This window comes from Mytilus galloprovincialis, chromosome 6 (genome assembly GCF_965363235.1).
Source record: "Mytilus galloprovincialis chromosome 6, xbMytGall1.hap1.1, whole genome shotgun sequence".
NCBI lineage: Eukaryota > Metazoa > Mollusca > Bivalvia > Mytilida > Mytilidae > Mytilus > Mytilus galloprovincialis.
The window spans coordinates 80871907-80882050 of NC_134843.1; the positions used below are offsets into that span (position 1 = coordinate 80871907).

General features: G+C 37.8%; 1 long non-coding RNA gene across 1 annotated transcript; it reads left to right on the top strand.

Moving 5' to 3' along the window:
* Positions 1-5647: 5647 nt before the first annotated feature.
* LOC143080473 (uncharacterized) lies at positions 5648-8931 on the top strand. The gene is made up of 2 exons (XR_012979723.1): positions 5648-8211; positions 8643-8931. It is a non-coding gene; the product is annotated as an uncharacterized LOC143080473 (long non-coding RNA).
* Positions 8932-10144: the final 1213 nt, after the last annotated feature.

Below are 10144 nucleotides of genomic sequence, written 5' to 3' on the forward strand. Positions count from 1 at the left end.
CAACTCAAAAGATGGCTGCCTGACAATCAACCACTAACCAACTCCAGACTACAGAAATCAAAATGGTACATGGTGTTTCAACTGGTGATGCAACCAACCAAACAGACACATGGAAATGGTAGATGCAGGATGGATGCCTTTGGTGACTATGAACCACACCTGATGAACCAACCAGTAACCAGACAACAAACAGATACAGTGTGTGTGTGTATGTGTGTGAGGGGACTGACCAAGACCAGATTCAGAAGAGAATATGGTGAAGCAAAACTTTAATAATTTGTAAAGGCAGCATGAATTGAAAGATTCAAAAGCAACACATAATGAGGTAATTTTAATGCATAGTTTCTTTACATGTATTTCTTTGCAAGTTGTTGAATTTTTGTCTCACCACGAACTCCTAAAGACGACTGCAAATCAACTACTCAAAAGATGGCTGCCTGACGATCAACCAAACTAGAGAACTCAAAATGGTACATGGTGTTCCAACTGGTGATGCAACCCACCAACCAAACAGACACATGGAAATGGTAGATGCAGGATGGATGCCTTTGGTGATAGTGAACCAACTGATGAACCACACCTGATGAACCAACCAGTAACCAGACAGCAAACAGATACAGTGTGTGTGTGTGTGTTAGGAGACTGTGACCAAGACCAGATTCCAGAAGAGAATGTGGTGAAGCAAAACTTTTATAATTTGTAAAGGCAGCATGAATTGAAAATTTCAAAAGCAACACAAAATGAGGTAATTTTAATGCATAGTTTCTTTACATGTATTTCTTTGCAAGTTGTTGAATTTTTGTCTCACCACAAACTCCTAAAGACGACTGCAAATCAACTACTCAAAAGATGGCTGTCTGACAATCAACCACTAACCAACTCCAGACTACAGAACTCAAGATGGTACATGGTGTTTCAACTGGTGATGCAACCAACCAAACAGACACAAGGAAATGGTAGATGCAGGATGGATGCCTTTGGTGACTATGAACCAACTGATGAACCACATCTGATGAACCAACCAGTAACCAGACAGCAAACAGATACAGTGTGCGTGTGTGAGGGGACTGTGACCAAGACCAGATTCCAGAAGAGAATGTGGTGAAGCAAAAATTTAATAATTTGTAAAGGCAGCATGAATTGAAAATTTCAAAAGCAACACAAAATGAAGTAATTTTAATGCATAGTTTCTTTACATGTTTTTCTCTGCAAGTTGTCGAATTTTTGTCTCACCACAAACTCCTAAAGACGACTGCAAATCAACTACTCAAAAGATGGCTGCCTGACAATCAACCACTAACCAACTCCAGACTACAGAACTCAAGATGGTACATGGTGTTTCAACTGGTGATGCAACCAACCAACCAAACAGACACATGGAAATGGTAGATGCAAGATGGATGCCTTTGGTGACTATGAACCACACCTGATGAACCAACAAGTAACCAGACAACAAACAGATACAGTGTGTGTGTGTGTGAGGACAGTGACCAAGACCAGATTCCAGAAGAGAATGTGGTGAAGCAAAAATTTAATAATTTGTAAAGGTAGCATGAATTGAAAATTTCTAAAGCAACACATAATGAGGTAATTTTAATGCATAGTTTCTTTACATGTATTTCTTTGCAAGTTGTTGAATTTTTGTCTCACCACAAACTCCTAAAGATGACTGCAAATCAACTACTCAAAAGATGGCTGCCTGACAATCATTCACTAACCAACTCCAGACTACAAAAATCAAAATGGTACATGGTGTTTCAACTGGTGATGCAACCAACCAAACAGACACATGGAAATGGTAGATGCAGGATGGATGCCTTTGGTGACTATGAACCAACTGATGAACCACACCTGATGAACCAACCAGTAACCAGACAACAAACAGATTCAGTGTGTGTGTGTGTGAGGGGACTGACCAAGACCAGATTCAGAAGAGAATGTGGTGAAGCAAAACTTTAATAATTTGTAAAGGCAGCATGAATTGAAAAATTCAAAAGCAACACATAATGAGGTAATTTTAATGCATAGTTTCTTTACATGTATTTCTTTACAAGTTATTGAATTTTTGTCTCACCACAAACTCCTAAAAGACGACTGCAAATCCACTACTCAAAAGATGGCTGCATGACGACCAACCAAACTAGAGAACTCAAAATGGTACATGGTGTTCCAACTGGTGATGCAACCCACCAACCAAACAGACACATGGAAATGGTAGATGCAGGATGGATGCCTTTGGTGACTGTAAACCAACTGATGAACCACACCTGATGAACCAACCAGTAACCAGACAACAAACAGATACAGTGTGTGTGTGTGTGAGGGGACTGACCAAGACCAGATTCCAGAAGAGAATGTGGTGAAGCAAAACTTTAATAATTTGTAAAGGCAGCATGAATTGAAACATTCAAAAGCAACACATAATGAGGTAATTTTAATGCATAGTTTCTTTACATGTATTTCTTTGCAAGTTGTTGAATTTTTGTCTCACCACAAACTCCTAAAGACGACTGCAAATCAACTACTCAAAAGATGGCTTCCTGACAATCAACCACTAACCAACTCCAGACTACAGAACTCAAGATGGTACATGGTGTTTCAACTGGTGATGCAACCAACCAACCAAACAGACACATGGAAATGAAAGATGCAGGATGGATGCCTTTGGTGACTATGAACCAACTGATAAACCACACCTGATGAACCAACCAGTAACCAGACAACAAACAGATACAGTGTATGGTGTGAGGGGACTGTGACCAAGACCAGATTCCAGAAGAGAATGTGGTGAAGCAAAAATTTAAAAATTTCTAAAGGCAGCATGAATTGAAAATTTCAAAAGCAACACATATAATGAGGTAATTTTAATGCATAGTTTCTTTACATGTATTTCTTTGCAAGTTGTTGAATTTTTGTCTCACCACAAACTCCTAAAGACGACTGCAAATCAACTACTCAAAAGATGGCTGCCTGACAATCAACCACTAACCAACTCCAGACTACAGAACTCAAGATGGTACATGGTGTTTCAACTGGTGATGCAACCAACCAAACAGACACAAGGAAATGGTAGATGCAGGATGGATGCCTTTGGTGACTATGAACCACACCTGATGAACCAACCAGTAACCAGACAACAAACAGATACAGTGTGTGTGTGTGAGGGGACTGTGACCAAGACCAGATTCCAGAAGAGAATGTGTTGAAGCAAAAATTTAATAATTTGTAAAGGCAGCATGAATTGAAAATTTCAAAAGCAACACAAAATGAGGTAATTTTAATGCATAGTTTCTTTACATGTTTTTCTTTGCAAGTTGTCGAATTTTTGTCTCACCACAAACTCCTAAAGACGACTGCAAATCAACTACTCTAAAGATGGCTGCCTGACAATCAACCACTAACCAACTCCAGACTACAGAACTGAAGATGGTACATGGTGTTTCAACTGGTGATGCAACCAACCAACCAAACAGACACATGGAAATGGTAGATGCAGGATGGATACCTTTGGTGACTATGAACCACACCTGATGAACCAACAAGTAACCAGACAGCAAACAGATACAGTGTGTGTGTGTGAGGACAATGACCAAGACCAGATTCCAATAGAGAATGTGGTGAAGCAAAAATTTAATAATTTGTAAAGGTAGCATGAATTGAAAATTTCTAAAGCAACACATAATGAGGTAATTTTAATGCATAGTTTCTTTACATGTATTTCTTTGCAAGTTGTTGAATTTTTGTCTCACCACAAACTCCTAAAGATGACTGCAAATCAACTACTCAAAAGATGGCTGCCTGACAATCAACCACTAACCAACTCCAGACTACAGAAATCAAAATGGTACATGGTGTTTCAACTGGTGATGCAACCAACCAAACAGACACATGGAAATGGTAGATGCAGGATGGATGCCTTTGGTGACTATGAACCAACTGATGAACCACACCTGATGAACCAACCAGTAACCAGATAACAAACAGATAGTGTGTGTGTGTGTGAGGGGACTGACCAAGACCAGATTCAGAAGAGAATGTGGTGAAGCAAAACTTTATTAATTTGTAAAGGCAGCATGAATTGAAAAATTCAAAAGCAACACATAATGAGGTAATTTTAATGCATAGTTTCTTTACATGTATTTCTTTACAAGTTGTTGAATTTTTGTCTCACCACAAACTCCTAAAAGACGACTGCAAATCCACTACTCAAAAGATGGCTGCATGACGATCAACCAAACTAGAGAACTCAAAATGGTACATGATGTTCCAACTGGTGATGCAACCCACCAACCAAACAGACACATGGAAATGGTAGATGCAGGATGGATGCCTTTGGTGACTGTAAACCAACTGATGAACCACACCTGATGAACCAACCAGTAACCAGACAACAAACAGATACAGTGTGTGTGTGTGAGGGGACAGACCAAGACCAGATTCCAGAAGAGAATGTGGTGAAGCAAAACTTTAATAATTTGTAAAGGCAGCATGAATTGAAAATTTCAAAAGCAACACATAATGAGGTAATTTTAACGATTGTTTCTTTACATGTATTTCTTTGCAAGTTGTTGAATTTTTGTCTCACCACAAACTCCTAAAGACGACTGCAAATCAACTACTCAAAAGATGGCTGCCTGACGATCAACCAAACTAGAGAACTCAAAATGGTACATGGTGTTCCAACTGGTGATGCAACCCACCAACCAAACAGACACATGGAAATGGTAGATGCAGGATGGATGCCTTTGGTGACTGTGAACCAACTGATGAACCACACCTGATGAACCACACCTGATGAACCAACCAGTAACCAGACAACAAACAGATACAGTGTGTGTGTGTGAGGGGACTGACCAAGACCAGATTCAGAAGAGAATGTGGTGAAGCAAAACTTTAATAATTTGTACAGGCAGCATGAATTGAAAATTTCAAAAGCAACACATAATGAGGTAATTTTAATGCATAGTTTCTTTACATGTATTTCTTTGCAAGTTGTTGAATTTTTGTCTCACCACAAACTCCTAATGACGACTGCAAATCAACTACTCAAAAGATGGCTGCCTGACAATCAACCACTAACCAACTCCAGACTACAGAACTCAAGATGGTACATGGTGTTTCAACTGGTGATGCAACCAACCAACCAAACAGACACATGGAAATGGAAGATGCAGGATGGATGCCTTTGGTGACTATGAACCAACTGATAAACCACACCTGATGAACCAACCAGTAACCAGACAACAAACAGATACAGTGTGTGTGTGTGAGGGGACAGACCAAGACCAGATTCCAGAAGAGAATGTGGTGAAGCAAAACTTTAATAATTTGTAAAGGCAGCATGAATTGAAAATTTCAAAAGCAACACATAATGAGGTAATTTTAACGATTGTTTCTTTACATGTATTTCTTTGCAAGTTGTTGAATTTTTGTCTCACCACAAACTCCTAAAGACGACTGCAAATCAACTACTCAAAAGATGGCTGCCTGACGATCAACCAAACTAGAGAACTCAAAATGGTACATGGTGTTCCAACTGGTGATGCAACCCACCAACCAAACAGACACATGGAAATGGTAGATGCAGGATGGATGCCTTTGGTGACTGTGAACCAACTGATGAACCACACCTGATGAACCACACCTGATGAACCAACCAGTAACCAGACAACAAACAGATACAGTGTGTGTGTGTGAGGGGACTGACCAAGACCAGATTCAGAAGAGAATGTGGTGAAGCAAAACTTTAATAATTTGTACAGGCAGCATGAATTGAAAATTTCAAAAGCAACACATAATGAGGTAATTTTAATGCATAGTTTCTTTACATGTATTTCTTTGCAAGTTGTTGAATTTTTGTCTCACCACAAACTCCTAATGACGACTGCAAATCAACTACTCAAAAGATGGCTGCCTGACAATCAACCACTAACCAACTCCAGACTACAGAACTCAAGATGGTACATGGTGTTTCAACTGGTGATGCAACCAACCAACCAAACAGACACATGGAAATGGAAGATGCAGGATGGATGCCTTTGGTGACTATGAACCAACTGATAAACCACACCTGATGAACCAACCAGTAACCAGACAACAAACAGATACAGTGTATGGTGTGAGGGGACTGTGACCAAGACCAGATTCCAGAAGAGAATGTGGTGAAGCAAAAATTTAATAATTTGTAAAGGCAGCATGAATTGAAAATTTCAAAAGCAACACAAAATGAGGTAATTTAAATGCATAGTTTCTTTACATGTATTTCTTTGCAAGTTGTTGAATTTTTGTCTCACCACAAACTCCTAAAGATGACTGCAAATCAACTACTCAAAAGATGGCTGCCTGACAATCAACCACTAACCAACTCCAGACTACAGAAATCAAAATGGTACATGGTGTTTCAACTGGTGATGCAACCAACCAAACAGACACATGGAAATGGTAGATGCAGGATGGATGCCTTTGGTGACTATGAACCACACCTGATGAACCAACCAGTAACCAGACAACAAACAGATACAGTGTGTGTGTGTGTGAGGGGACTGACCAAGACCAGATTCAGAAGAGAATGTGGTGAAGCAAAACTTTAATAATTTGTAAAGGCAGCATGAATTGAAAAATTCAAAAGCAACACATAATGAGGTAATTTTAATGCATAGTTTCTTTACATGTATTTCTTTACAAGTTGTTGAATTTTTGTCTCACCACAAACTCCTAAAAGACGACTGCAAATCCACTACTCAAAAAATGGCTGCATGACAATCAACCACTAACCAACTCCAGACTACAGAACTGAAGATGGTACATGGTGTTTCAACTGGTGATGCAACCAACCAACCAAACAGACACATGGAAATGGTAGATGCAAGATGGATACCTTTGGTGACTATGAACCACACCTGATGAACCAACAAGTAACCAGACAGCAAACAGATACAGTGTGTGTGTGTGAGGACACTGACCAAGACCAGATTCCAGAAGAGAATGTGGTGAAGCAAAAATTTAATAATTTGTAAAGGTAGCATGAATTGAAAATTTCTAAAGCAACACATAATGAGGTAATTTTAATGCATAGTTTCTTTACATGTATTTCTTTGCAAGTTGTTGAATTTTGGTCTCACCACGAACTCCTAAAGACGACTGCAAATCAACTACTCAAAAGATGGCTGCCTGACGATCAACCAAACTAGAGAACTCAAAATGGTACATGGTGTTCCAACTGGTGATGCAACCAACCAACCAAACAGACACATGGAAATGGTAGATGCAGGATGGATGCCTTTGGTGACTGTGAACCAACTGATGAACCACACCTGATGAACCACACCTGATGAACCAACCAGTAACCAGACAACAAACAGATACAGTGTGTGTGTGTGAGGAGACTGTGACCAAGACCAGATTCCAGAAGAGAATGTGGTGAAGCAAAACTTTAATAATTTGTAAAGGCAGCATGAATTGAAAATTTCAAAAGCAACACATAATGAGGTAATTTTAATGCATAGTTTCTTTACATGTATTTCTTTGCAAGTTGTTGAATTTTTGTCTCACCACAAACTCCTAAAGATGACTGCAAATCAACTACTCAAAAGATGGCTGCCTGACAATCAACCACTAACCAACTCCAGACTACAGAAATCAAAATGGTACATGGTGTTCCAACTGGTGATGCAACCAACCAAACAGACACATGGAAATAGTAGATGCAGGATGGATGCCTTTGGTGAATATGGACCACAACTGATGAACCAACCAGGAACCAGACAACAAACAGATACAGTGTGTTATATGTGAGGGGAATGTGACCAAGACCAGATTCCAGAAGAGAATGTGGTGAAGGGAAAGTTTAATAATTTGTAAAGGTAGCATGAATTGAAAATTTCAAAAGCAACACATAATGAGGTAATTTTAATGCATAGTTTATTTACATGTATTTCTTTGCAAGTTGTTGAATTTTTGTCTCACCACAAAATCCACTAAAGACCACTGCAAATCAACTACTCAAAAGATGCCTGCCTGACGATTAACCACTATCCAACTCCAAACTTCAGAACTCCAGATGGTACATGGTGTTCCTAATGATGATGCAACCAACCTAACAGACACATGGAAATGGTAGAGGCAGGATTGATGCCTTTGGTGACTATGGACCACAACTGATGAACCAACCAATGCAGCAGATAGATAGTTTGTGATGTTACTTTTGACTCTGTAAGAAAATTAGACAAGTTAAAAATTATGGCAAAAAAGAAATGTGTTCCAATCATGTTTTCCAGAAAATCGCTTCAGCCAAACAAAAAACAACAACAATTGAACTTTGTTTCTCTGTCCTATATAGGCAGTGAGTTTAAGATAGCTGCTAGCATCAGTTTGAGTAATTTTTTTTACTACCTATAGATTAGGCTGCATCTGTTAATTTTATTTATTCTGGGTAAAAAAATTTGTTTTTTAATTATATCTAACAATACTGTCATGAATTTAAGATTTATCTAGCTTTAAAATACAAAACCAATACAAACATTTAGACATGCTTAAGGCAAATGAAGATATACATGATTTGCATACTTATTAAAAATTCATGTAGGTTTTATAAAGTTTTCATTTGAAGACTAGATTTTTAGAAACACTCATTTACTTTGCAGTCTGGTAGCACATGGATGAAGTCTGACATTAAGCTTCTGTTCAAGCAGGATTCATTTCAGCATACCCATTTTCTACTTGAATGGAATTTTCAATTGATGATAGCGACCAACTTTTCTTGTAACTGGATTGTTGGAGCAGATTTGTTACAGTTGATTTATGACTATATCTAAAGAAGTGCAGTTGACAATATTTGATCAGACATTCCATCTAATACTATGAACTATAATATTTTGAGAAAGATTGTATTGATTATAAACAAATACAGAATAAATTAAATGTTATGTTGTATTTATATGGTGTTCTGATTTATAATAATAGTAAAAAAAACATTATATTCCTTATCTTACTATGACGGATATTAAATCGTCTTAAATATAACCATTTATTAGTCCCTTACTGGTGGTGTTGAACGAACTTTAGGTTTGCATCTGTACATTGGTCAGCTTGGCAATTCAGTGTTTCACACTTTTGTATGCCCCACTTAGGGCCATTATGTTTTTCAATATGTGCCCCGTACGCTGTCCATCCACTCATTCATCTATCCAGATTCAGGAAAAAAAAATTGAAGTTTTTATGTTGTTTTTGTTGGAAGTCCAATCAACTTGAAACTTGGTACACATGTTCCCTATAGCTATGCTATGATCTTTCTAATTTTGATGTCTAATCAAAAGTTTTGACCCAACTTTCACTGTCCACTGAGCATAGAAAATGATAGTGCCAGTGGGGCATTCGTGTAATATTAGCACGTTCTTGTTTCTTCATTCTTAACAATATTGATTTGGTATTTGGTGTACTTTATCCTGATGAGCAACAGATCCCGTTCAAATTTTGTTGTGGTCATTATTTTGTGCAGAGTTGTGGTCCTTGAACTATATAAACTCTCTCAAACAATCTGTTTTTCACACCAATTTTTTTTGCCATGCTGGAAGATATTGATTTGATGATTGGTATATGTTGCAAATCAATTTTGTCATCCTTGGGCCACGGTAGAGATTGTGGGTAGGTAGCTAGGCATTTTCTTTTTATTTCTTCGGCAAAGATAAAATGAAGTGTCATATGTTCTTGAGTATTCATGCCTTATTAAAAAAAAAAAACTTTTTCACATCAGGACAATGCAAAATTTTGAGTAGGCATTTTTTATGGTCTTGGAGATATTGACTATTTTTTATGAATTTTACACTTTGACAAGTTATAGATCAAGTTACCATTTTGTTCCAGTACAAAGAATGTTTAATGTCGTATTCTTAACTTAGTACAGGCATTTTCTTATGTTGAAAATGATTGATTAAACCTGGTTTTTAAGCTAGCTTAAGTGATCACTTGTATGACAGTTGCATCAATTTCCATTAAACTGACAACGATATGTGAACAAAACAAAAGAAACATTAAAAGGCATATAAACAAAGAACATTTGCAAAATAAAAGATGAGGATACAAAAAGGTTTTACAATATATAGCACAGTAACAGGATGTATAAATATAGAGCCAGGTAATGTGTATC